This window comes from Onychomys torridus, chromosome 8, assembly GCF_903995425.1.
Source record: "Onychomys torridus chromosome 8, mOncTor1.1, whole genome shotgun sequence".
In the NCBI taxonomy this organism is placed as follows: domain Eukaryota; kingdom Metazoa; phylum Chordata; class Mammalia; order Rodentia; family Cricetidae; genus Onychomys; species Onychomys torridus.
Window position 1 is genome coordinate 38,215,408 of NC_050450.1, and position 27,786 is coordinate 38,243,193.

Below are 27,786 nucleotides of genomic sequence, written 5' to 3' on the forward strand. Positions count from 1 at the left end.
ATGTGGCCTGGACATTGTATTAGTCCCTTTCCTCACACTGTGACAAAATACCTTACAAAAATAAGGGGGTTACTGTGACTCAGAGTTTGAGGGTATGGTCCGTCATCACGGGGGAGGCTTGGTGGCTTGAATCATTTTCTCTTTTTCTCATTTCTACTCAGTCTGGGGCACACATACACAGGCAGTAGGATGGCACCATACAATTTCAGGATGGATCTTTTCCTTAGTCACACCTCTCTGGAAATGCCCTCATGGCCATGCCCAGAGGTGTGTCTCCTAGGTAGATCCAAATCCCATCAAGTTGTCCCTCAAGACCAGCCATTACAGACACAGTTTCTCCCAGAGGTTCATGTGATGACAAGTTGGTCCCCAATATAACTAGTATTGAGAGGTGGTGGGACCTTCAACAGGTGGAGCTTAGTGAGAGGTGACTGGATCTCGAGAGGCTCTCAGGGTGGGACTAGTGCCTTTCTTTAGAAACTGGGTGTATTCTCTTAAGTCTCGGTTGGGTCTCATGAGAGTGAGTTAAGTATTGGACTAGGTTAGTTGTCCCAAGAGTGGGTTATTACCAAACAGGTCACGTTCTCCTCTGTGTTTCTGATGACCATGCACCTGTATCCCCAGTCTGCCCTTTTATTGTAACATCTTACAGCAAGAGGCCGAGCAAGTGCCTGCACAATTCAGTGCTCCTTAACCTCCAGAACTATGAGCCAAATACATTTCTTTAAAAGTGACCTGATCTTGGGGATTCTGTTAAAGCAGCAGCAAACAGACTAAAGCAGGTTGTCCTATAAGATGTGCACCCTCTAGCCACGTGTAGCAGCTTCCATAAGGTCACATTGATCTTTTATCCTTTCCTGTATTTCTGGAATTTGGGAGGCATACCCAAAGCCCAGACAGGTTTGCATGGTCTTTGGGTAATCATACATTTAAGTGATAATGTGTCCTTTATTCAGTCACACCCAAAGACACTGCATGTCTTTGTGGCCCACTGTCATAGACACTAAAGAGCCAACCACTTGGCTAGCATGATTACAGTCTAATCCCCTTCTCAGTTACATTTTCCTCCTTGTGATGAGAAGCTTGTCTTACCTTGGGCATGCCCATCTGTCACACTTTTCATGCTGTCAACCTCGGTTGATCATCTTGCTGGGAGTGAGAATCTCATGGGGCCTTAAGGAAGAGTGACTTCTTTAATTCATCTATCCAGGTGACTGTCATTGGCTGACATATGCTGTCAGGAAGCTCTTCTTTGATTCAGGGAGGGCTGCTTCCTGAAGAGGGCCTCTGCACTTTGCTCTTTCTCTTTAGTACTTGGTGTTCAAATGGGCCCAGCGTAAAGGCCACCTGCATGCTCTCACCGGAGGCTCTGCTTTTCTCTCTGAGTTTCTCATCATTTCCTCTGAGACTTAAACTGCCACAACTCTGGGCCCCCCAAAGCTAATTCCTATGGCATGTTGATTGATCCCATTACGTCTTCAAGTTTTAATTTTGAAATAACTTTGAAAGCTGATAGAAAAGCAGAAAGAACAGAACAAAGAATTCCTGTATACCCGCTTCAGACCCCCAGATGTTAACATTTTCCAAATGTGTGTTAGCCTCTGTCTGCACAATTGCATTTATGCATATACACATATAAACACAACGTTTATACTAATACACAGTCATTGATTTTCCCCTATTGTTTACTTTTTTAAAAGCAAGCAGATTGTTTTTGTTTTGTTTTTCAAGACAGGGTTTCTCTGTGTTACAGTTCTGGCTGACTGGAAACTCACTTTGTAGACCAAGTTAGCCTCGAACTCACAGAGATCCACCTGCCTCTACCTCCCAAGTGCTGGGATTAAAGTCATACACCGCCGCCACCTGGCTAGCAACCAGATTTTGTTTTTTTGTTTTGTTTTTTGAGACAGGGTTTCCCTGTGTAGCTTTGTAGCCTATCCTGGGACTCACTCGGTAGACCAGGCTGGCCTTGAACTCACAGAGATCCTCCTGCCTCTGCTTCCCAAGTGCTGAGATTAAAGGCATGCACCACCATCCCCAGCCTTAGTAGCCAGATTTTTAATGTCTGTTAACTCATGTATACAAAAAGTATACGTCTAATTTTTAAAGGTAGAGCTACAAGCAGAGATATGCTTGTGTCTGCTGATATATATGTGGTATTCACATGACCAGCATTCATGTATCTAAACATGTCCACATTAGCTGTAGGGACATCTCTGAAGAACCCAGATACTTTATGAGGAATCTAAGGGATTGTTCTGGAACCTTTGGACATTGTCGTGGCCCCAGGATTTCAGGGGTAAAGCCACAGAAGGATACATGCTTTAGTTATAGCAGTAGGGTGAAACAGAGAGCCCAGAGGGATGTGAGAGCATGCTAACACCTGCTTAAAGTTGAGGGTCACTGGAACTGGAGACCTGACATTTTAAAGGGCTGGAAAGAGAGACGGCTCAGCAGTTAAGAACACTTGCTATTCTTCCAGAGGACCTGAGTTTGGTTCCTAGCATCCACATTTCAGCCCACAGCTGTCTGTAACTCCAGTTCCAAGGGACAGACACCTTCTGATATCAGCAGGCACCAGGCATACACATGATACACAGACATACGTGCAGGTAAAACATTCACTCACACACACACACACACACACACACACACACACACACACACACAAAACCTGATAAAGTTAACAGAAAAAAATTGAAATTTGTAACATGAGCCAAAAGAAGAAAATTCAGACAGGAAAAGAGAAAAATAAAAAAAGAAAATAGTTTAAAATAAAAAGGAAATGTGATCATAAATAAATGCTAAAATCACCGGGGAATGTGTCTTAAGCAAGTTGATCAGCATGTATAAGGATCCTGAGCAAATACAAATGTATCAAAATATGAGATACAAAAGCATCCACCGTTATATATATTCTAGACAATGGCAACTATGGGTATATAGATGATTGACAATATCACAAGAGAATCATCAAGTCTATTTGAAATCTGCATGCACTGATAGGTCAGACAGGTCAAAGCTGAAGAAAAATCTTGAAGTTAGAAGTGTCAGTATTTAGCTGGGCTCATAGAGGATATTTATACCCACCAGGCATATTTTTTTTGATCATGCAGTGGAAATTAAAGGAAAACCAACTACCAGTCCACAGAGGAAGTGTCAATAAATTCCAAAGTTGGCATAAGAGTTTTTGGTATAACAATGTTAACTGAATCGAAAATAAATTTATCAGGTTTCACACTTTGACGGAAGAGGAGATTATGAGGAAAAATACAAAATTCCTGAAAAATGCATAGCCCAAATGCCAAATTTCATAGAAATCAGCATGAGCTGACAAACATTTACCCATGAAAACAGAAAAATGTGTTCAGCATTTAACTCAAGAAATTGACTCTGATGAGTGGAGAAAACTCAAGCAAAAAGAACACTAAAGATGGGCACAGAGATCAAGAAACTAGAAAACAGGGCAAGCTGGGTTGTGTGGAAAACGGCTCAGTCAGGAAAGGGCTTGCCTTAAAAGCATGAAGTGTTCGATCCTCTGAACCCACATAGGAAAGGCCTAGTGTGGTGGCAGCTGCTTGTTAGCCTGGTGCTGGGGAGTGGGAAGCACCAGGCAGCCGGGCCTGACAGTGAGCGCCTGTCTCCAAAAACAAAAAGGAATGACATTTGAGATCGTCCTCTGACCTCCACATACATGAATACACCTGCACACATGTGCACACACACACACACACACACACACACACACACACACACACACACACGGCATTAGAAAGTAAGAATGAGAAAAAATATGAAAGCCACAGAATAAGATAAATCTAGAGCTCAAGGATGCGAAGTGGGGTCTGGAAGCAGCTGGAGAGAAAGGATGTTTAGAATCTTCTGGCAATTGTGATCATCTGTACAAAGACATTTTCCTATAAATGTACAATTATGAAAGTGGCCCAAGAAACAACAGCAGGGCACACCACGTGTGTTAACTATCTCATTTCAGTACTTTCATGAGAATGGTACTGTTATCTTCATCTGCAAATTGCAGACGTGGCGAGCAAGCATTCCCAAAGCAAGGACATGCAGAGCTGAAGTCTCCAGCCGATGGCAGACACCTGCCCCCTGCTCGTAGACTGTGTATTTAGATGGTTTCCAGAAAACTTGGAACAGTGACCATCAAAGATGATGAAATATAGTCAAGGGCCATCTGTTCCCAAACCCAGGTATTCTCCAAGTTAAACTAATCTGGCAGTGAGGGTTTTTTTTTTTATTGTTTGTTTTGTTTTTGTTTTTGTTTTTACTAACTTCAAGAAACAGATAAACCCTATTTTACTTAAGATTCTTGAAGCTTCCCCAACCCAGTTTCAGACTAGTTTCACCTGGATTCCAAAGTTGGATGAAGTCGAGAAAATTCTATGGCCTTCTTGTGGCTGTGAACTAACTCAGGACTGTATGTATGCCTTCTTCCAGAGTACAAGGATGTTCGGATACATAGAGCTATTCGGATACATAGGCTTTTTTTTTTAAGTGTTAGAAAAATTGAACTCCCACCTGGGGATGGCAGAGCTTGTTAGGGATGAACAGAAAGTTGCAGCTGTTACTCCACACATGGGACGCGGGGGAGGTGGGGGACACTCTGCACCTCCTCTTTATCTAACATGATGCTGAAATCTCATAAGCCATCCTGGAAGAGGACAAAACTTGGTGATGAGATAAGGCTGTCATTGCAGCCTCAGCATATCCACCCACTTGTGCATACATGCATCATACATGTCTGTATATAAACTTGAGACACAAGAAAAGGCAAAAGACAGAAGGAAGCCCCTTGAGGCGGCCAGAGCTCCAAGTCCAGAAATAGTCAACAGCCCAGAGGGAGGCCAGGAACACTGCTCCCCAGGGAAACACCTGCCTCTCCCCAAGTCAAAGCAGATCATTTGCAAGTCTGAGACAACCCATGACTCCTCAGCTGCACTGGGATGTTTCCCAGAGTCCCCAGCTATAATACTCTGCTCTTCCTTCATCTCCACACTGCATGCCATTTATTTTCATCACATGTCCTCTGAGCATTCTTCCATTTGGGATCTTTGGCTAGAGACAGAACCGTACACAAGACCCCTGACTCCTCCTTCGACAGCCAGCATCAGTGGACATGGTCAACAGCAGCATCAGCCCTTGGCCGCGGCTGTAGATGAGTGCCAAGTGGGAAAACTGTGGCAGAAAGGTCACACCTGACCCTGAAGATGGCTTGGTTGGTTTGTTTTGGTTTGTTTGTTTTGTTTTTTTCTTAGACAGCCTTATGTAGCTCAGGCTGGCCTGGAACTCAGCCTCCTGCCTCAGCCCCTAAGCACTAGGATTACAACAGTGTGTCTCACCATGCATTCTACAAAGATCCCTTTCTAAGTCAAAGACTTGGATGGAGGAGGGGTAGCTCAGTTGGTAGAGCATTTGAACCAGCATACACAAGCATACTGGTTCAATCCAGTACAAGAATTGTATTTAGATGGACCTGTGACAGCAATATACCTGATATCAACAGACTACAAACTACATGTCAAATGCCTGCTGTGAACAGGTATGCTTTCTATTAAAAAAAAAAAAAAAAAAAAAAAAAAAAGCCTTCTCTCTGAATTGTAACACATATACAAGAAATCAGACAGACTCCAAGTGGATAGCTCAGTGAAGTTTTCCAAGCTGAGCCCACCTGTACAGACAGGTCCACCCAGATCTCCACATGAAGCTTCACACTCCCCCAGGTTTCCCCCTTTCCCCTCTGCAGTCACAGACCCCCAAGGTCACCATTCTCCCATCCCTAACCAACAGCTCCCGTGCTGAGTTTCTGGTGTAATGTGGTGGGTGCAGTTTCCGATTCTCTCCACGTTATTGAACGGTTGTAACTCTTGCTTGTTGCTACCACATCCGACAGCATAATTGACTTATCCTTTTTGCTGATAGTCATTTGGATCATTTCCAGGTTGAGGCTGTGGCAAATGGTGCTGTGCTCAGCATTTCTGCATGTGTCTTGGGGCATGCTTCCCCATTGGGAGCAGGACGGCTGAGTTGGGGGAGGGGGGTTGATACTGCTTTACTGCTGTATTAGTTCTCTGTTGCTGCCATAACAAATGGCCGTAAACGTTCAGAGCAATCGTGATTTATCAGCTCACAGTTCTGGGTCTAAGACCCTCAAGTTGGCTTGGGTAATGTGTTTGCTGTAGGTCACATGAGGCTAAGACAAAGGTGTCAGTGAGGAGGGCCTCTGGAAAGTGCCTTTTCCTTCTGAAGCGCTGGCCAAGTTCAGGCCGTGGACTCTTGCAATGGAGGTCTCCAGTTCCTTGCTATAAGAGAAACCACCCTGGCCTTCTCGATCTAGTCTTTACAAGTGTTTTGGCAACCCTGTGTCCAAAGTCTCCAACTTGGCTACTTCACCTCTGCAAAAATTCTAGTCTCTGGTTGTTTTCCTGACTCCCAGGCAATGACATCCAGCCAGGACGACCTAAGATGGATTCTCAGGCTCCGCCTGGCTTGAAAGTGATAAGGGTTCCCACCAGGTCAGGCGATAGTGGCTTTTCAGGACCAGTTCATCGCCCTCCTGTGGCTTTCATGGGTTACCTGTTGCATTTTTGTGTCCCCTCCTCAGGGTTCTGGTCTCCTAAGCCCTGGGAAATGAGGATTTAACTGGCTCTCAATCCCTGAGCAGAGAGGCTCCTTACAACCTACCCCCACAGCCCTCCCCACAGCCCTCCTCAGACTTCAGCAAATGCATTTGGGAGAATTTAACCACAATGTTCCAACCTCACACAACATACACAAAATTACCAAAACATGACATACACACACACACACACACACACACACACACACACACACACATGCTTCTTCCTCTTCTCTCTCCGATCCCCTCCCTTCCTGTCCTGATATTTTTATGTGCCTTTTAATGTCATTATGAGCAAAGGAAATTTACAACTTAAATTACTGGCACAAGTCTTGCTGTTGATCAGTGTATGGCTCCAGGCTAGTTTTAAACACAAGCATAAGAACATTGAACTTTGTGCAGAGGCACCATATTGGTCACTCCCTGTGCTATGACAGAATATCTGAAACAAACGACTTTTGGGGAGTAATTGTTTATTTGGGATCACAGTTTTGAGGATCCACTTCATGGTTTCTTAGTCCTGTGCACCTGGAAGAACATTATAGTGGCAAGAACATGTTCACCTCATGGCAGACAGATAGACAGGTGGGCAGACAGACAGATGGGGGCATTTGGGGGAGCAGATTGTGCCTCTGCCATAACCTTCAAGGTGCAAGTGCTTGGATTATTTTTAATAGCACCAATCTCTTTAACACCCACACCCTCCTTGTCTTCAACTTTAAAAACCATTCTTTCTGTGGCCAGACTTCACTGCTGTGGGATGGTCCTTCTGTAAGCTGTGAGTATGTATTACTCTCATTGGTTAGTGATTAAGCTGTTTGGCCCATAGCAAGGCAGGATAAAAGTAGGCGGGATAATCAAACTGAGGACTGGGATGAAGAAGGGTGGAGTCTGGAGAGACTCTCTAGCCACCCAAGAAGAAAGATGCCAGAGGACAGGTAAAGTCACGGGCCATGTGATTAATAGATTATAAATTATAATAATTATTGTTAATTATAGATTAATAGAAATGAGTTAATTTAAAAGTAAGAGCTAGTTAATAATAAGCCTGAGCTATTGGCTGAGCACTTTGTAATTAATATAAGCTTTTGTGCATTTATTTGGGACCAGGCAGTAGGGATAGAAAAATGCCACCTCTGTTTACACTTCACATTTTCCATCTTTTTTTTTTTGGTTTTTCGATACAAGGTTTCTCAGTATAACAGTCCTAGCTATCCTGGTACTCACTCTGTAGACCAGGCCAGCCTTTAACTCACAGAGTTCTGCCTGCCTCTGCCTCCCAAATGCTGGGACTAAAGGTGTGCCCCATCATGCCCAGCTAGGCTGCATATTTTCAAATCTCTTTTTACTCCTGAATCTCATTATAAGTCTGGCTAAAAGCAGCTGGTAATAACCAAGCCACAGTCTGCCCATATGTTGTGTTCACATTTCCTCCGGAAAGCCAGATCTGGTTCTACAGCTACTCAGGAAGCTGAGGCAGGAGGATTGTGACTTTAAGATTCTCCTGAGCTACCAAACAAGTTCAAGGCCAGTCTGGGCAACTTAGTGAGACCCTATCTCAAAAAAAAAAAAAAAAAAAAAATATGGGGAAAAAGGATTGTGGATACATTTCAGTGTCAGGGTACTTATTAACATATACAAGGCCTTGGGTTTGGTCCTTGGCATCTCCAAAAGAAAAAGGGAAAAGAAGGGGAAAGGGAGGTAGGGAGGGAGAGGAAGAGACAAAGAGGGAGATAGAGAGAGAGAGATTAGTTTTGCCACCTTTAAACTCCGTCTCCCACGAAGTCTCAGGATGTAGAAGTACAGAAGTTCCTTGGCGGACTGCAACATGAGCAGCCTGGGTCCAGTTCCCAGCACAGTGCTAGGGCCTGCCCAAAGCCTCAGTCTTCAGAGCCTGCATTCCCACTGGAGTTCTGCTCTCCTGAGTTCCCCCAAAACATCGCCCATTAAGATGAGCAACGCTTTTAGAACTTCTCTAGCCTGCTTTTTCAAAGTCTTCACATTTCTCCCACAACGGCTTCCAAAGGTCCACATCATCGGGTTCAGCAACAGGGAACACTTTCCTTCATCCGTGTTCTCGTCACGAACAAGGACTGGCAACAACAACAGGGAATCGATTACTTATTTTCAGTTCACGGTTTCTAAAGGCTCAGGCCAGAGTCACTTTGTCCCATGTCCTTGGACAGTGTCATCGTGGCAGGAGTCTGTGATGAGGAACTTGACCTCACAGCAGACAGAGGGAGAGGACCAGACTCTAGCTCTACAATAACCTGCAAATGAATGTCCTCCTGCTGGGTCCTACCTCCTCAGATGCCACAGCCTCCAAACTAGCCCCAGAGTGTGACCCAGTGGGGAACATTTCCTAGTCACACCATAGTAAGAGGTGGTCAGCCTTGCTCACCACAAGAGGCCGGTCTTCTGCCATGTGAAAGACGGGGCCAGTGTCTAGGACTCAGATGCCACAGCACTCTGCTTCTGTTTCTACTTATAACCATAGATGTGCAAATAGCCATGGCCCAGCAGGGACACAGAAACTGCTCTGACCCTGCAGGTCAACCTCAGGCTTTTGTGCAAACTGGAAAAGGTGCTGCCTGTGGCTTTGTGTGGTGGAGGAGGGAAGTGACCTCTGGTATTAATGTAGGACCCACAAGAGTCTGTGTTCCAATAGGTATTTTGTAGCAGGCAGGTGTTTTCCCCTCTGTAATCTGCACCATGTGCATTCAGCACAGTCACCACAGTCTCCAGGAAGACAGGCTTTGGCTAGCTGGAATGGCCATCATCCTCACAATGCATCCTTTGTGAGCTGCCCCTCCTTCCCTGCTCCTGCCCGGGCTCCCTGGACTCTCCTTCACCTCAGCAACCTTCAGTCTGATCTCAGGTTCCATTACCAGGAGTCCTATCTGTGATACTATCCTTTATTTCAGGACCATGGTGCTGGGAACCTGCAACACCTACACCCAGAACCACACTTATGACACATGCATTTCACACACACGTGCACCCAATGCTACACATGCCACCCCTGGCTACGTATATCATGTACATGCAAATGCACCACATACTGCATACATATCACACACATATATTTTGCATGCATGTATAGAACACCACCATGAAGCACATACTGCATACACTTACCATGTGCATGCTCATACTGCTCATATATACACATACTGACATTCTCTCTTCCTCCCCCTCACAATTTTCACGAGACTCTGTCTGTAAACAATGAAACTGTGATACACACACACACACACACACACACACACACACACACCCCTCCTTGTGGCTGACTAGGGTGACTTTCTCCTAGTGCTCTGTCCTTGTAGTAACTTGGGAGGGCTTCCATGAGACCTGAGAATGGACAGTTTATGGGCTCTGCTAATAAAACGCCTTGGCTGGAGCCCAAAGTTCTGTCCTGTCTGTTCTTGTATTCTATTGGTGGTCCTCCTTGGCCACCTTGTGGGTTGTCAGCTCTTTCCTGAGTCACCTGATGCATCTGTGCCAAGGCTGAGACACATGCTGCTGAGACCACACAGGGTGTCTGCAGACATGAAACCCAGGGGTCTCCTTTTACCCCCCCCCCCAGGACCCAACCCCAGACTTCACCCATTAGTTCATCCACCTCCAGGAATCTCTCAAGATCTTCTTTGGTTACACAGTCTCATCACTGTTGGGAAAGGGCTCCTCAGCAAACCTCACAACCACCACCTACCCAACACCCACCCCTGGGAAATTTCCCCTCATACTCCCCACCAACATGGAAGCCCCGACTCATGTCCTCCTGCCCTGGATCAGCAAGCCCTGTGGCTTTTCTCTTGGAAACATCCTTTCCTTGGATCCGCCCAGTTCCCTGATCCTGTTTACGGTCTGTACTCCTCTGCATGCCCCTGCCTCACTGGCTCCTGCTTTTCCCTTTGTCCCCTCTCAGTGACGACCCTATGGGAGAACTTTTGTGGTCCAGGCCCTGAGAATGGGAGATGCCATCTGAACAACCAAGGCAAGGGGGCTTCTTAGGAGCCAAGGCCAGTACGGCTGGAGACACCCCATCATCTCCTGCTGGAGTGCTTTAGGCAGAGAGGGCCTAAACTTGTCCCTAGGGCCACATCCAAGGACAAAGGTCCAGCTTTTCACCCGATGAAGAGGCTACTTCAGCCCTGCTCCCTTCTACCTTGGCTCCTAGCACACTATGCCTCAAAAGATCCAAAGTCTCTAATTTAACTACTCCAGAAATCAACATAGTTTGATATTTGTCATTATGTTTTACTAGCCAAAAAACTCTTTGCTCGAGTGAATTGGGTTGGGTTTCTGCCACAGTTCATTAGGCAGGGCCTAGTGAAGCAGAAGACAGATGCCCTGATCTCTACAGTGAGACACACCTGGATGGAGCCAGGACAGAAGGTCACTAGGTCCTGCCTAGGCTCCTTTTCACTTGAAATTGTTGTGACACCCCCCCCACCCCACCCCTTATCTTTCTAGCACACCAGACCCTCCAGAGCCGTGAAACATGGCTGATTCTCTGCGATGTCCCTCACTATAAGGGTGACTGCAGTCTTCACTACCCCTTTGATACCCACCCTGTGCCAACAGGACTCGAAGACATAGACCACCCAAAGTTCAGTGGCCATTGTAGGAGAGGCCAGGACTCAGCCTTGGGGAAAGTGCCACCTGGATTTCGGGATACCAGAAGCTGGTCATGTGAAGAGGTCTGTCCAGGGGGCAGTTTGAGTGCAGAGACCTCAGGGAGCAGGCTCGGGAGGGCACCATAGGGGCAGTTTTAGCCCGCGGGAGGCGAACCACACTAGGGGGATCCCAAGCACAGGCCTGGACGTTTGGCCAGGACCCGGAGAGCTGGGAGCAGAAGAGAGGCTTGATGGGCAAGGCGGCATGATGCGAGCGGACTGGGAGGGCAGCGGGCAAGCGCTGCGCAGCGCGGACTCGGGCGGCTCCGCCCGCGCTTCCCCGTGCGGCCGCGAGGGGGCTCCGCTCGGCTCCGGCCAGGCCGCCAGGCGCACGGGCGGGCTGCGCGCGGGATCGCGGCGGGCTGCGGGCGGGCGGGCAGCGCCCGGTTCACGGTGCGGCGGCTGCGGCGGGCGCGGCGGGCGCTGCCGATGGGCCGGGCCCGGGCTGCCGGAGCGCCGGGAGCCGGTGAGTGACGCGCGGTGGCGCGGGTCACCTGCGCTACGGACAAGGGTGTGCGGGGCGCGGCGAGGTCCGCGCGTGGGGCGAGGCGGCGGCGTGGGCGGGGACGGAGGAGCGGGCCGCGGGCGGGCACGCGCAGGGCTGACCCGGGGCAAGGTGTGCGCGGGTGACAGTGCGCGCGCGTGGCCGGAGCCGCGGCGCGCGTGGCGGGGAGGTGGACGGCGCGGGGCCGAGCGACGCGGGAGTCTCCCCCCAACCCCACACCTCCTGAGGGCGCGGGACGGGCGTGAGGTCCCGGGGTAGAGATGCCCAGCATCTGCAGGAGGCCCGGGGGCCCAGCGAAGGGCACGCCCCCCCAGCCGCTGATGGGAGGTCACCTCCCTGCACCTGCTAGTGGCAGGAAATGCCAGCCTGGGCCCAGAATCTCCACCCACATGGGCCTCAGTTTCCCTAGCTAGGAAACGGGCACAGCAAGATTGACTAGTGATGTGCGTATGAAGGATGCGAAGGTCCTTGGCCTTGTGGGAATCAGAGGACCAGTGTGCCCATCGGAGGGGCTGCAGGGTAGTGGCATCTGCTGGGGCTCTGGGTGTGTCCCTCAGGCAATGGCAGGGGGCAGGCTCAAGGATGGAGACAGATAAGCCCTGGAGAGAGGTGGGTGCTCTCAACCCTGCTGTCTACCCAGCAGGTTAGGTGGTGAGGTGGTGAGGTCCCCTGCACCCCAACTGGCTGCCTCTTGCGACTGTAGGACAGATAAGAGAGTCCAAGAAGGGTCCTGGGAAGACCCACCTGATGGACAGAGCCTTGGTTCCACTTCAAGTCAAGAAAACAGACTCATGTGTTCTGTCTCGGGCCATGAAGTGACAGAGGTGAGGTTCCAGGCTCCTACTCCAGTACTTCAGCCACCTTGCCAGGTGCCCTGAGGATGCTAAACTATGTTCACTGCCGCCTACTGTGTGCAGCCAGCTCCTGCCCTGAGCCCTGCCCCCACGCTGGTGTGAGAGGGACATACTACAGCATAGTTAGCTACCAAGGGAAAGCCTGAGGCCGTCTCAGAAGATCGTTTCTAGGACGACAATAACGCGGGGTAGAGGGCTGGAGAGAGACGGTAGGGAGGCAGAGCCTGGGCCTGGCCGGAGAAGGTGTCTGTCCCTGGCTGCGCTGTAAATGAAGAGTGGACCCCATGGAAAAGTCAGCCCATGGGCTGAACAGGTGCAGCATCCCTCGGGCAAGTACAGGCGAGGCCTGGGAAGGGCTTGGAACCAGCTAAGTCAGAGAGAGGAACGAGGGCTTGGATGTCCTGGGTGCAGCGGGCAGCCTCCTGATGGTTGGAGTTTGAATAGTGAAGGAAACACGTAATGGTAGTTGAAGATGTGTGCAGGGATGTAGAAAGAAAGCAGGACTGGAGTAGCCAGGCAGAGAGAACGCAGACTGGATTAGGGGATCAGAGGTGTTGAGATGTGTGAGAGGCTGCTGGTTGTGCAGTCCACCCCTGGTGGTAGAGCCACTCAAAGGTCTTTGTCCTGGGAAAACCACAGCCGTGAAGAGGGTAGGAGTCTCATAGTGAGTTGAGCTCAGGTGGAAAGCGAGCCTGGTTTTCGTTCAAGTGCTGCCCCACTCCTGTCCAGTAGGGGGCGCATGACTGTGGGCGGGGTTGCAGAGGTCCAATGAGATGCTGGGTGTTTGGGCTAGGCCTAACCCCTGGGACCTTCTCATTTGTCCTTAGGTGTCTGAGTTCTGGTCCAGCACCCACAATTGTACTTAGATCAAACCTAGAGTCGGCCGTTTCCCAAAGAGCCCCTTGCTCCTGTAAGTGGGAATTGAGGAGCCTAGGTCTAGGTTAGGTGTGCCCATGGCCACCCTGGGGTCACTGAGTCTAGACGTTGTCAGGTTGCCCCGACCAAAGCGTCTTTAAAAACAAACTAGAAATTAATATTTCTGTATCCTTTTTCACAGTGAGAACCCGATTCCCAAATCATCACTATATTTAATCATTTACTAAATCCTAGAACACACACAGAGATTGTTTCAGAATTAAATGTGTAAAGCACTGCCAACCCAAAACTACTACTAAGCTTCCCATGCCCTTGGGTGTGCACGGAGCTCTGAGCATTGTTTTCAGTCAGATACGGCGTTGGTTTTGTGAGTTCCTGGTTGCATTCAGCCTGTCTTTGTGCATCCTTGGTCTTCATGATACAATTTGAACCTGTTCAACATTTTTATGGCTCAAAGGTATACAAATGCTGTATTTATAAGTTCTTTAGAGGTATAGTGTCTTCGTCCCTGTTCCTCATCAGAGGTAACCATTTTAAACAGTCCCTAGATTATCTGTCTCTGTTTCTTTGTACCAAACAAGCCAATTATTTATACGTTATATTAGCGTATGCTACATCCCTTTTGTATTGTGATAAAAATTCCTTCTAAAAGTCAGCTCTTGCCAGTCTGTGGAGACCTCCCGGCTGTTTTTTGCTACTACACCCCACTCCACTGTGTGGCTGTTGCCTAGTTTCTTCAATTTGTGTTCTGTGGGTGGACCTTTGATTTTTATTCCAGGCTTTTGATTTCCTTTTTTTTCCCCTCTCGGTCTTTTAAAAGATTTGTTTTATGTGTGTTGTGTGCATGTGTCTGTTTGTGGATGTGCGTATATGGAGGCCAAAAGAGGGTGTTGGATCCCTGGAAGCTGGAGTTACAGGCATCTGTGAGCCTGTTTTATCTTAATTAATCAACTAATTAAAGTATTTGTTTTATTTATCTTCATTTATAGCTATTCCATCGTGTTGATGATATTTGGCTTTGGATCATATTTGTGTGTTCACACATGTGTACATGTTCCTGTGTGCCTGTGTGTGTGGGGGGGGGAGCATGGAAGCCAAAGGACAGCCTCCGGTATTTTTCCTCAGGAACCCTCCTGCATCTTCTCATTCTTGAGACGGGCATGGAGCCCCAAGGATCTGCCCTGTCCCCGCCTCCTTAGTACTGGGATAAAAGCCATCATGCTTGGTTTAAAAAACAAAAACAACGTGATTTCCAAGGATCACACTTGAGCCCTTGTGCTTGGGAGGTACACACTCTACCATCTTCTTTTTCTTCTCAGCTGAATTTCTATCTCAGCTTCTGGAACAGACGACTTTATGCAGCCATAGGAATCACAGATGTTCTTCTGTTTCAAGGTCACTTCCGCAGGTGAAGCTGCCTTTGTACAAGGCTTTCACATTTCTTTACTCAGGAGAACTTCACCTGACTTCTTGTCGTGGTAAATGTCTCTTCCTTCCGTTGGAGCTCCTAAATGGTTATTACCCCACACATGTTGTGTTTTTCTACCATATTCAATTTATTTGTTTTGTGATCGTTTTATAGATAGCTTGGGTATTCTGTCATCTGCAAACTCAACAGTATCACTTTTCTTTATTCATTTTTAGGAATTCGTTACTTTCATCCAATTAAATTAGCTAACTGGAGCTGGAGAGAGGGCTCAGCGGTTAAGAGCACCTCCATTCTTCCAGAGGACCCAACTTCAGTTCCCAGCAGCCACAGCAGGTGTAATTCTAGTTCCAGGGACCCAATGCCCTCATCTGACTTCTGTGAACACCTGCACTCATGTGGCATACATGCATACAGACACATAAACAAGGAATAAATCAATGGGCATCTTTACCTTATTCCAAAACTAGCAAAGATGCAGACTTTAGAGGAGTCAGGGATGGAGATATGAAGGGAATGTCTTAGTCCTTTTTCTGCTTCTGTAACAGAATACCAAACACTTAGTTATTTGTAAACAGTGGCTGTTTTTTGGTTCATGGTCTGAAGGCTGGGACGTCCTCAATTAAGGGACTACATCTTTGAGGGCCATAGTGCCTGTTCATCCCATAGCAAAAGGAGGAAAGAAGGGGGAGAGGGAGGAGGAAGAGGGAGAGGGGGAGAGAGAGGGAGAGAGACAGAGAGAGACAGAGAGAGAGAGAGACAGAGAGAGAGAGACAGAGAGAGAGCGCTAAGCTGACTTTTCGAATGACCCACTAACCCATCCTAGAAAAATGACAGCTCATTTGTAAGAGCTGAGCACCCATAGCTTTTTATTGGGTCTCCTACCTCATTTTTTTAAAATTAGGGTCTCACTATGTACCCCGTGGCTGGCCTGGAACCCAGTATGTAGACCAGGTTGGCCTCAAACTCAAAGAGATTCGCCTGCCTCTGCCTCCACATGCTGGGATTAAAGAGATGTGCCACCACGCTCAGCCCCTGGTTCCTACCTCTATACACTGTAGTATTGAGGGTAAAGTTTCTGACACATGGTCTTTGGGGGACACACTGACACTGTGTCATGGAGTATCATTTGTTCATTCCAATTCTACTGGAAACGTTCTGTTTTTATTGAAGCATATGTACCTTCTCCTTGGCACAGTTGGGACAGTGAGCCATATCAGGGGATTCCCTGATGTCTGCTCTGGAATGAGCGTGAGGTAAATAAATCTGAATCTTAGTCCTCGGCCATCCCTGCATTCCTGAAACCAATCCCATGTGAGCAGGGTGCATTCTGCCTTAATATGGTTGTATTGGTTAGCGACTGCTGTGTTACACTGTGTGTTACAGTGTGTGGATTAAGGCACATGCCTGTTATCACTCGGGGCTGGCTCAGAGCTGGTGCTGCTGAAATGGAACCCTGTGACCTATCACTTCTCATTAGCCCCTTCTTTTTAACATTGCTGCATTGGGGGATGACATCAACACACTGACTTTGGAGGACACCTTCAACCTTCAGTGGTCACCCACAGTTCCCAGGGACCCCCTCCAGCTCCTTGTCATGTGGGAGTCTTTCCCATGACTGCTTACTCCGCTAAGCTAGTGAGGAAAGACTACAGGGCAGCATCGTAACTGAGCAAAGCATAGCTTGGCAAAGCGCTGACATCATCATGGATACGATTTTCTGTCACCTTTGGTGTCGCACACCAGTTTGAGCAAATTGAAAGCTCCCATCTACTCTCCAGGGCACGGCTCACAAGAGAGGGATGCTGGCTGGGTGCTGTAGAGATAGGCCACTGTGGACAGGTTGCTAGTGTCTATTTTTGCTAGAAGTCTCCTGTCGTCCCTTGCTTAGTTTCTGACAGGTTCTTTAAGAAGAGCTCGTGACTAGTGTTTCTTGGTTTTGTTTTCTCTCTGCCCCTGATTGTTTGCTCTCTGATTGAAGGGTTGACCGGCTGATTGTAAAGTACTTGAATTCCTTTCTTAAACCCGATAAGATGTTGTTATGGGGACTTGGAGATGTCACCAACCTTGGTACTTGGGAAAACATCATAAAGAATGGTGTGCTCTGTCTAAACTTACCAGTTTTTAAAACGGCGGGGAATAGTTGCCGGGTCTCACTGCTCAGTGTTTTTACTGAACCAGTTGAGAGTGTTGCTGGAATAAGTCTGCCACTTGCAAGCCAACACTCAAGAGGCGTGCGTTAGCATGAAGGCCTCTTTGCAGTAGGCTTTAGGTGTGGACCCAGGGTGTTCCCCCGTGTGTGTGTGTGGGGGGGTATGGCTGTGAAGATCAACTTAAGGGGAGCTGATAAGGGACAATGATATCCCAGCTGTCCTCAAAAATCAAACACAAGTCAAACCAAATATGATTGGGGGAGGAAGGAATGATGGTTAGATCCTGGCATGGAAGACCCTGGTCTCAGGACCCACTCTGCATTGAGCCCTGGACTGCTCTATCGTCTCCATCCTGAATGGCTGGGGTGAGATGTTATATCAAATGTGCAGGGAGCTCTGGGCCGTCTCCCCTTTTTGATTTTAAAATATTTATTTTTAGGCTGACTTATTAGTGTTTATTAATGGGATGCAACACTTTACTACCATGCACAGATAGTGTGCAATGACCAGGCCAGGGGTTCTCCTTTCCATCTCTTCAGGGTGACCATTTCTTTGTCCTGGGATCCTTCCAATCCTTCCTCTCTGGCCAATGAGGCATGCTGAATTAATTCTTATAGAATGAGTGACCCCACTGTCCTTCCCCACCACCTTACCATATTTTGGGGCTCATTATATGCACCCTCCCTTAACCAGACATCCCAGGGTTCCCTGCCAAACCCCAGCAAGCTCCATGCACCAAAGGGGCTGGTAGAGAAGCCAGAGGTGGGGCCTGAGGCTCTGAGCCACAACAGACTGGGAACATGCCTGGAAAGGCAAGTCTCAGTTCCCAGGCCCTGACCACTCTGCTTACAGGTTGGGGACTGTGGGCTGGCTCTGAGTCTTCAGAGGCCAGTCACACTCTATAGATCCCCTGAGAGATTTGTTCTCTACTGGTGACAAATTGCCATCAAATGGTCTAACTTCCCAGCACCTCAGTGTCTGGCAGCAGCACCCACCAGTCATTTGGGAAGTGGCCGTGTCCAGACCACACCAGGGCTTTCTCCAGCTCAGGGCTTCTGGCAGTGGGTCTGCTCTGACAAGCCCCTTAAGGATGAAAAATGGCACACACAGAGGTCTTGTGAGCTTGTGCAAGGCAGATTGCGGGAAAGGCTTAAAGAGGCAGAGATGACAGAGTGTGTGGCAGCTGCTCTGGGGACAAGAATTGCAGGTCCCCAGTGGCCTGTGGTTTGCAAACAGATGTTTGGGAATGAGCGCAGCCAAATCATGTAGTATTCAGGGTGATAGAAGGGGCGCCAAGTGCCTCGGGTTGGTGTTCAGCACCGTTCGCGGGGAAAATGTACTTCTATTTTGCAAACAGCAAGTCTAAGAAGGAGGAACAAATTAGGTTATTGTGCCGTAACCAATTTCATGTGTGGAGTCGTTGACAGAGGCACATTTCACATAATGAACATGATCAGCAGGACTGCCACTCACCTTAATGAGGAGAGAGAGCAACGGGGAGCCTACTGTCCCCTCCTGCTCTGACAGGGGCCAGGAGCCAGCAGGTTTGCCTGTCAAAGCCAAGGTCACACAGCATCAAGGGCTGCCAAGACTTCCAGGAAGAAAGACTCTCCTTATTTTCCCCTAACCTTTTCTTTTTTAATAAAATTCTGTGAGTTCAAGGCTAACCTTACAGAAAATTTCAAAAACATGGAGAAAATAGACTGAATGTAAGTCACACTGTTCCCATCCCCCAGCTCCCACAGATATCAGCTCCCAGCTTGCCTTCGTGTGTGTGTGTGTGTGTGTGTGTGTGTGTGTGTATGCTTGTGCATATGTGTGCATATGTGTGTATATGCATGAAGAGGCCAGGGTTTGAGGTTTATACCTTCATCACTCTCCACCTTGAGACAGCATCTCTTGCTGAACCTGGAGCTCACCAGCTTAGCCACACTGACTGGCCATTGAACCCCAGCGACCCTGTCTCTGCTCCCCCAGTTCTGGGGTTACAGGCACACATCCTGGCTTCTGGTGGAGCTTATGTGCATGCTTGGGGATCTGTCAGGTCTCGGTGACAAGCACTTTACTGACTGAGCCATCTCTGAGTTATTCTTCTATTTAGCAGACCAGGCTGGCCTCAACCTCACAGAGATCTGCCTGCCTTTGCCTCCCCAGTGCTGGGATCAAAGGTGTGCTCCACCACCACCTGGCCTCTACTTAGCTTCTTAAAGAGAATCTAAGGTCCCATCTCAACCTCTTAAGCCTCCAGCATATATCTTTGGCTACACAGCAACTGCATGTTCATAACCCTAGTGTTCTTGATGTATTTCTTCAAAGTGGTAATAATTTATTCATATTGGCAATAATTTAATAATATTGTGTTTCTATAACGAAATACCTAAGATCGGATAGTATAATACATAATGACTAAAAGTTTATTTGGCACGTGGCTCTGGAGGCTGGGAAACCCAAAGCATGGGTTGGCTCTGGCTGGTGTCCTGTGAGAGTCTTCCCTCACAGAATTGCAGAGGGTTTCTCATAGGGAGGCAGAGCAACTGTGTGAGCTTTGGTCTGTCCTCCTCTCCCTTTAGAGATGCTAACACCACTACAGGGGCCCAACCTTAACAATCTCATCTAACCCTAATGACCCCTCAAAAGCCCCACTTTCAAATACCATCCGCATATGGCCTTAGGGACTTGTTTCTGAAACATGACCCTTGTCGGGGGAGGCGTGGGAACCACACTCAAACCCTGGCAGTCATGCCCCAGTTACTTCAAAAGGAATCTTGAGATCTTTCTGGGGTGTGTATGTGTGTGTTGTATGTGTGAGTAGATTCCTGTGCGTGAACATGAGTACACTCATACCATGGCATGCATGCAGAGGTCAGAGGACAACCTTGAGTGTTTGCCTTGCTTTGCGTCTTGTCTGAGATGGAGTCTCTTTGTGTCCGTCAGTGCTAAGTGCCCCTCTAGCTGCCCCTCAAGCTTCCAGGGATTCTCCTGTCTCCACTTCCCATCTCTCAGTAGAAGCGCTGGGCTCACAGATGCGTGCCTGCGTGCCTGCGTGCCACTGTGCCCCGCTCTTTTACGTGGGTTCTGGGGATTCAGAATCAGCTCACTCTTGCACAGCAGGTATCCTACCCACTGAGCCATCTCTCCAGCCCCTCATGCCTTTTTGCAGTTGATTGACTTACATTGGGAATGGTTCAGCTTTGAGGTGTGGTCTTTGCTTTTTTATAACTCTGAAGTCTCTTTTCCTTTTTGCCCACTGATCTGTTAAAAAAAAATAGGGCATTTGGGGAGAATCCCGTGCGCCTGGATTTGGTTGTTTGTATTCTTGGAAGGTCACGTAACTCATCTGTCTATTCCCTGGGCGATGTGCCCCCCTCAACAGTAGCTAATAGTAGAAGAAGTAGCATGTAGAGCCCATGGGTGACTTGAACTTCTCTAGTAGTTGAATTAAAAAGGAAACCTGAGGCCAGGGGAAATAACTCAGTGAGTAAGGCTCTTGTCAAACAAGCAAGAGTCCCCGAGTTCTGATCCTCAGGCCCCACAGAAATGGTGGTGGCCATGGAAGCCTGCTAAAGTGACAGCGCTCAGGAGGCAGGCAAGGGACTAGCTTAATAGGGGAGTCCTGGGTTCAAGTTAGAAGCCCTTCTTCTGTATATAAAGAGTGTTAAGGAAGACACCAGGCATCAACTTCTGACTTCCTATGCATGCGCACACATGCACCCACACACATGTGAACACACCATACACAAATACACGAAAATATTTTAATTTAATTTAATTTAATTTTTTTTTTTTTGTTTTTCGAGACAGGGTTTCTCTGTGCAGCTTTGCACCTTTCCTGGATCTTGCTCTGTAGACCAGGCTGGCCTCGAACTCACAGAGATTCACCTGCCTCTGCCTCCCGAGTGCTGGGATTAAAGGCGTGCGCCACCACTGCCCAGCCATATTTTAATTTTGTGTTTTGTTTTTTGAGGCAGAGTTTATTTATTTATTTATTTTAATAGCTCTAGCTGTTCTAGAACTTGCTCTGTAGATAGGCTGGCCTTGAACTCTGAGATCCATCTGCCTCTGTCTCCTGAATGCTGGGATTAAAGGTGTGGGCCACCACACTCAGGCTTAATTAAATATTTTAAAAAGAATATTAATAATATATTTTATTTAAAGTGGTTTATATTTAAGAAGTTATCACCCAACATAAAACCAGACACTGAAAAAGTCAAATGTGGTCTTTAATTTTCAGGTGTATAGGTAGATAGTGATGTCTTGATGTGGCTTCAATTCTCATTTCCTTAATGGCTAGTGATATTTGTAAATCCTCTTTGATGAACCATGAGTTCATTTTTTTCCATATTTTTTAAGATTTCTTATTGTTTTCTGATAGCTCTTTATATACTATGAATTTATTATCTTTACCAGATACCTGATTCATTATTTTCTCTTCCCCACTATGGACTGAATCAGTGTAAGTTCGTCGTAATTTTGAGGGTCCTTACTGAAAGGATAAACGGCGCTGGTGGGCCAGCGGGCTCGGCGGAAACGTCAAGGGCCAAAGCTACCAGAGTTAGAAAGAGCTTTGTTAGAAATCAACCAGGCCTGGAGAGACAGAAAGACGGCGGGAGCAGACAGAGAGGAAACAGAAAGAGGAGCGTAGAGAGAGCGTGGGGTCCGTGTGTGGCCTTTTGAGGTGGAGATTGTGTGACCACACAGTGCAGTGCATACATCGATGATGTAAGACGTTAGACCCAAACTGTCCATGTACAGAATCCTAATACTTATTCTATCAGCATATTTTTTTAACCATATTTTGGTGTTTAAGGCAGTTTAACCTACCTCATGGTTACAAATATTTTTCTCCCTATATTTTTATCTAGGAATTTTATTGTTACTGGTTTTGTTGTTGTTGCTATTATTCTTTTTTTTAATTATTAAAAAAATATATGTACAGCCAGATGGTGGTGGCACATGCCTTTAATCCCAGCACTCAGCAGGCAGAGGCAGGTGGATCTCCTTGAGTTCAAGGCCAGCCTGGTCTACAGAGTGAGTTCCAGGACAGCCTGGGCTACACAGAGAAACCCTGTCTCAAAAAAAATATGTGTGTGTGTGTATGTGTGCATGTACGTGTGTGTGTGTGTGTGTGTGTGTGTGTGTGTGTGTGTGTGTGTGTACCTGTAGTGCCAAAAGAGAGCATCAGATTTCCTGTGGTTATAGCTGGCTATGAGATACCCAGTATAGGTGCTAGGAATCAAACGGAGACCCTCTACAAGAGCAGTACATGATTTATTTATCTATCTATCTATCTATCTATTTATCTATCTATCTATCTATCTATCTATCTATTTACTTATTTATTTTTGGTTTTTTGAGACAGGGTTTCTCTGTGTAGTTTTGGTGCCCGTCCTGGAACTCACTCTGTAGCCCAGGCTGGCCTCAAACTCACAGAGATCTGCCTGCCTTTGCCATCCAAGTGCTGGGATTAAAGGTGTGCGCCACCACCGCCTGGCAGCGCAGTACATGTTTTTAACCTCTGAGCCATCTCTCCAATCCCCTTCAATCTATCTTTATTTGTTTCATAGTTATTTGTTGTTCCTTTGACCTTGTTTTTCTAGCATCTTCTGAATGAATTAGGTACTTGTGATTCTATTCAATGTCCTTGTTCTCTTACCTTAGCTCCTTCTCATTCTGTTTCGGTGCTTCAGGGACGTAATACACATATGCCACCCAAACATTAAGCCGCCTTTAAAATGTAAAACACATGTTGACTTACTTACTTTTATAATTTTATTTTGGATAACTTCATCTGTGAACCCTGCATGTACATCTCTCCCACCCTCCAACTACCTTTCTCACCTGCAAGTGTGTGATCCCTTTTTTAATATTGTTAAAACACACATCTGTTATTTGATGTTGCAAGAACCAGGTGTTCAGACGGTTTATTTAGGTCCTTCCATTATGGCCCCACCAGTCCAGGGCTGGGGCCAGGTTCCATCTGAGACCAAGGTTCTCCTGTTCTCCTTCCATGCTCATTTGGCTGGTGGCATAATGGTTTTTGTGTTGTTTGTTTGTTTGTTTGTTTTTTGCAGCTGCTGAACTCATGGCAGCTTGCTTCTTTAAAACAAGAGCCTTGGTCTAGACTTTCTTTCGGAGTTCACCTTATCAGGTTAGGTTTGCGGAAGACAATCTCCCTCTTGATTAGCTCAGTCAACTGATGAAGGGCCTTAATTCAATTTGCAAAGCTCCCTTCATCTTTGCCAGCGAACATAACCTAATCACAGGAGTGGCATCCATCATACTGACAGGTCCTGCCAACACTCAAGGAGAGGGGATAATACAAGGTGAGGTACACCAGGGTGGGGATTTGGGGCCATCTTAGATTTCTTCCCGCTGCAACATCGTTAACTTAGCACAGCCGGCCTGCAGAGGATGTTGCACTTCTCGAGAAGGTGTGTGAGCCCTGGGCCGGCATGCCTGCAAAGGCTCTCTCTCTGCCTTTGTACATGTGTCAGTTTCTGACCTAGTAAAATGCTGTAAACTGGAATGCCATCAAACAACAGAAGTGTGCTCTCTCAGTCAGGAAAGCAAGGGGGCTGTAAGTGCTGGAGAGATGGCTAAGTCATTAAGAGCACTCATTGTTCTCACGGAGGACCCCCAGTTCAGTAGCCAGCACCCCCAGTCAGGGAGTTCACAACCACCTGTAACTCCAGCTCCAGGGAATCTGGTGTCCTTCTCTGGCCTCTGTGGGCACATGGGTACACGAGTGTGTGTGTAAAATATTTTTAAAGGTGACAGCAGAGCTGTGGTGTGTCTGGAATCGAAGGGGACTCATCTGTTTTCTGCTCTCTTCTTAGCTCCCAGTGGCTTCCCTGAAATTCTTTGTGTTCTTTAATGTGAAGCCACACTGCTCCAGCCTCTTGTCCCATTCCAGGGTGTTCCCTCATTGTGACCCAGGCTGAGCATCTCTCATCCAAAATACTCGGGACTAAGAAGTGTTTCCGATTTTAAATTGTTTTCAGATTTTGAAATCTTTACACTTCCATAGTGGGGTCAACACAAGACTCACGGATATGTCATATATAACTTCAGTCTGCAGCCTGGAAATGATGCTAACCAATATTACTAATGTGTGTGTGTGTTCCACGGTGGGGCTTCTCTACTTGTGGCTTTGTGTTGATCCACAAAGAATTCAGATTTTGGAGCAGCTCAGATTTCTGGATTAGGGATACTTGACATATATTTTGGTGGGGAAAAAAGTCCAGATTACTGAGTGTGAGTCCCAGGTGGAGGTGGCCCAGCAGGGGGTCAGATCCCTAGCAGGTGGGGGTGGCCCAACAGGGGGGCAGATCCCTCACAGCTGTTTCCTGGGGCCCATCTTGGTGTCCATGGTGTCAGGCATGAGGGGTTCACCACCTTTCTTCTATGTTCAAGGAATGCCCTCACCTGGGGACAGTGTGTTTAAAACTTGAAAGTTGGTATGTATAGCAATGATTTCCAATGTGGCGACTCTTATTCCTGCTTCCTCATGGTTAGAACCCAGAGCTTAGTGGAAAGGGACACCGGTGGGTTTTTGGACAGCTGGAAACTTCTGTTTTCTAGTGTGGGTGCTGCTGGCCTGAGTATGGTCATTTAGGAGAATTTACCTAGCTGCCCCTTCAAATACATGTGCTGTAAGTTATAATATATATTATATTATATGTACATATATAATATATTATATATAACCCATGCTGTAGGGTATATTTCAGTAAAAACTTCATACAAACAACAACTGAGTCTGGAAGTGGAGCCAGAGGTAATAAAGGTGCATGGGTTTGTCTGTCCCTTGGGTGGTAGCACACTGCCCAGTGGCCAGTCTAGGACAGCTACTTAGTTCCCTAAGTGTGTCTGAAGAAACCGAGGACCCAGGAGCAGCAGCAGCATCTCCTGTCTGTCTGTCTGTCCCTTCACACTGTCAATGTGGTGCAGTGCCAGTCTGACGCTGCACACTGTGAAAGGGTGCACATGCCAGCCTGATTCTGCAGACTCTAAGGTGGGGCGCACCTTTCAGTCAACGCTGCCAACTGTAAAGTACAGTGCAGTGGCTGGTTAGTATTCTGACGACCGTAGGCCCTAGAGCTCATATCAAAGGGCTGTGATGGGGCGCTGGATTCAGAAAAGAGGGTGCCCCGGGTAGCTGTAATTGTAGGCAGCTAGGGGCTACCTTTCATGCCAACTCCTACTCTGACAAATGGCTTGGAATCCATCATCCCTGCTCTTTGTCATACTCAAATGTGCCCTAAATGCTCCTATGTGTTATTACCTCTGCAGAGTAATAAGTGGCTGGAGGGAGAGGAAAGGACATCTGCTGCCTTTTAGAGTAATTGGCTGGCTGGCTTCCCCCCAGAGCGCTGTGAAGTCTCCGCACAGGCAGGCTGCCTCCTCCTGGTGGCAGCCCAGAGAGTCCGGCCTGCCCACCCCCCAGCCCCCTACCACCCTACTCTCTTTTCTTGCCTTTTTTTCTTCCTTTCTCCTCCCCTCTTCCTGGCCCAAACTGAGAGCACCTTTCTGATTTTCTATTTGTAAAAATGATACAAGCTCATTGTTGGAGGAAAAGTCAGAAATGCAGAGCAGTCACCCAGAAAATAAAGCTCTCACCTCCCACACCCAGGTCTTTGAAGACACCCTGGCCTTTTCTATGAGTTGCAAGGAGGTGCATGGTTTTCTGCCAGGAAGATGCTGTCCTAAACATAGTTTGGCTGTGCAGCCATTCAGCCCCAGGCCCCTGTGTTCATTCTGAAGCTGAGGGCTGTTTCTTGCTTACCCCACATCCATGGCTAGACTAATTGCTTCTCACTGCTCAGTGCTGTGGTCAGGGTTTTGTTTTTTTTTTTTTTTTTTCCGTTGACAGCTGCTGCATTGGCCATCTTCTTTCTGAATTAGGTCCTCAGGATAATTACTGGGTCCAGGCTCAAAGGTATCAGTTCCAGCTGGCTTCTGCTTTCATGCCATTCTCTGGAGTTGCTCTGGAGGGGGGAAGGGATCCTCAAAGCTGGGATTATCACACTCTGGGGTTTTTCATGCCCTCAAGCTCCTCTTCCCTGCTCTGCATCCCTGGTCCACTAACTAGCTTCTTTTTTTTCCTGGCCCATTGTACCGGCTGGTTGTGTGTGTCCACTTGATACAAGCTGGAGTCATCAGAGGAAGGAGCCTCAGCTGAGGAAATGCCGCCATAAGATCCAGCTGTGGTGCATTTTCTTAATTAGTGATCAATGGGAGAGGGTCCAGCCTATGGTGAGTGGTGCCACCCTGGGCTGGTGGTCCTGGGTGCGATAATCAAGCAGGCTGGGCGAGCCAGGGGAAGCAAGCCAGTAAGCAGCTCCCCTCCATGGCCTCTGCACCAGCTCCTGCCTGCCGGATCCTGCCCTGTTTGAGTTCCTGTCCTGACGTCCTTTGATGATGAACAGCAATGTTGAAGTGTGAGCTGAATAAACTCTTTGCTCTCCAATTTGCTTTTTGATCAGGGTGTTTTGTCGTAGCAACAGAAACTGTAACAAGACACCTGTTGAACCCTTTCAGGGCGCGGCCAAGACCCCCTCCCTTTTCAGGACTCCCTCCTCCTGTGGCTCACACCCCTCCCAAACCCTCCAGCTCCTCTATATATTCTCCCGTGACTGAAGCTTGAACGTGAAGTTCCCCTAAAAGGTTTATATGTTGAAGGCTTGGACCCCAGCTTCTGAAACCAGTCATTGAGAAGTGACTAGATGACCAAAGGCTACTTTTATCGATGGGCTATAAAGGGTGGGGCCTGATTGGAGGATTTGGATCCCAGAGGGGTGGAGGGTGTCCTTGAAGGATATATCTTGCTCTGACCCTGGGAGCCAAGGGTTCATGTGTCATGTCACCTCCATCCAAACAGTAGCCTGCCCAGGGTGTCATCCTTCTGATCTGTCCAGCTAGCTTGCAGCCCTTTCTTGCTACCCACTTAAGTCCAGTCCACTCCAGACCCTTGGTTCTCCCTCTGGCCACTGCCCATTGTCCACTCCGGGATGCTCTGTGGCTTTGATGAAACCCACTTCCACCTTGACTCTTGCCTCCTGGTGAGGGTCCTCCCTCACCTTGTCCAGCCGTAATGACAGCGCTCTTCTCAGCTTGCTGTCTTCTCTGGGCCATGGCCTCACTGCCTTCTACTACCTCTCCCACCAACTCATATGCATATCTCCATCTGCTCTGGGGATGTCCATCCCACAGCCGTCCCATGTGACGTTCCAGACCACATATCACTTGTCGACATGCTCCTGGTGAGGTGAGGGCCTTAGGCCCATTTTCCAGATGAGATGTCAAAGGAAATGACATCCCCTGGACCGCACAGCCAGCAGGGATCCCACACTTGCCCTCTGATCAGCCACTGTGGGAAAGCCACTGTGCTTTGACTGGGCGGTGTTCCCTTAAAAACTCACGTTGAGAGGCTAGGAGATGGCTTGGTCGAGAAAGTGTTTGCTGCGCAAACATGAGGACCTGAGTGTGGGTCACCGGCACCCACGTTAAAAAAAAAAAAAAAAAAAAAGCCAAATGGGCCAAATGGCTCAGCAGGTCAGGGCACCTGCCCCCAAGCCTGATGACCTGTGTTTGATATCCAGGGCCTACATGGTAGAAGGAGAAAAGCAGTTTTCACAAGCTCACCTCTGA

General features: G+C 47.7%; 1 protein-coding gene across 1 annotated transcript in view; it reads left to right on the plus strand.

Moving 5' to 3' along the window:
• Nucleotides 1-11,694: 11,694 nt before the first annotated feature.
• Rasgef1c (RasGEF domain family member 1C) overlaps nt 11,695-27,786 on the plus strand; it is a 61,740-nt gene continuing 45,648 nt past the window's right edge. The window contains exon 1 of the mRNA XM_036197292.1: nt 11,695-11,788. The gene's annotated coding sequence lies outside the window, so the exon portion shown is untranslated. The remainder of the gene's footprint in view (nt 11,789-27,786) is intronic.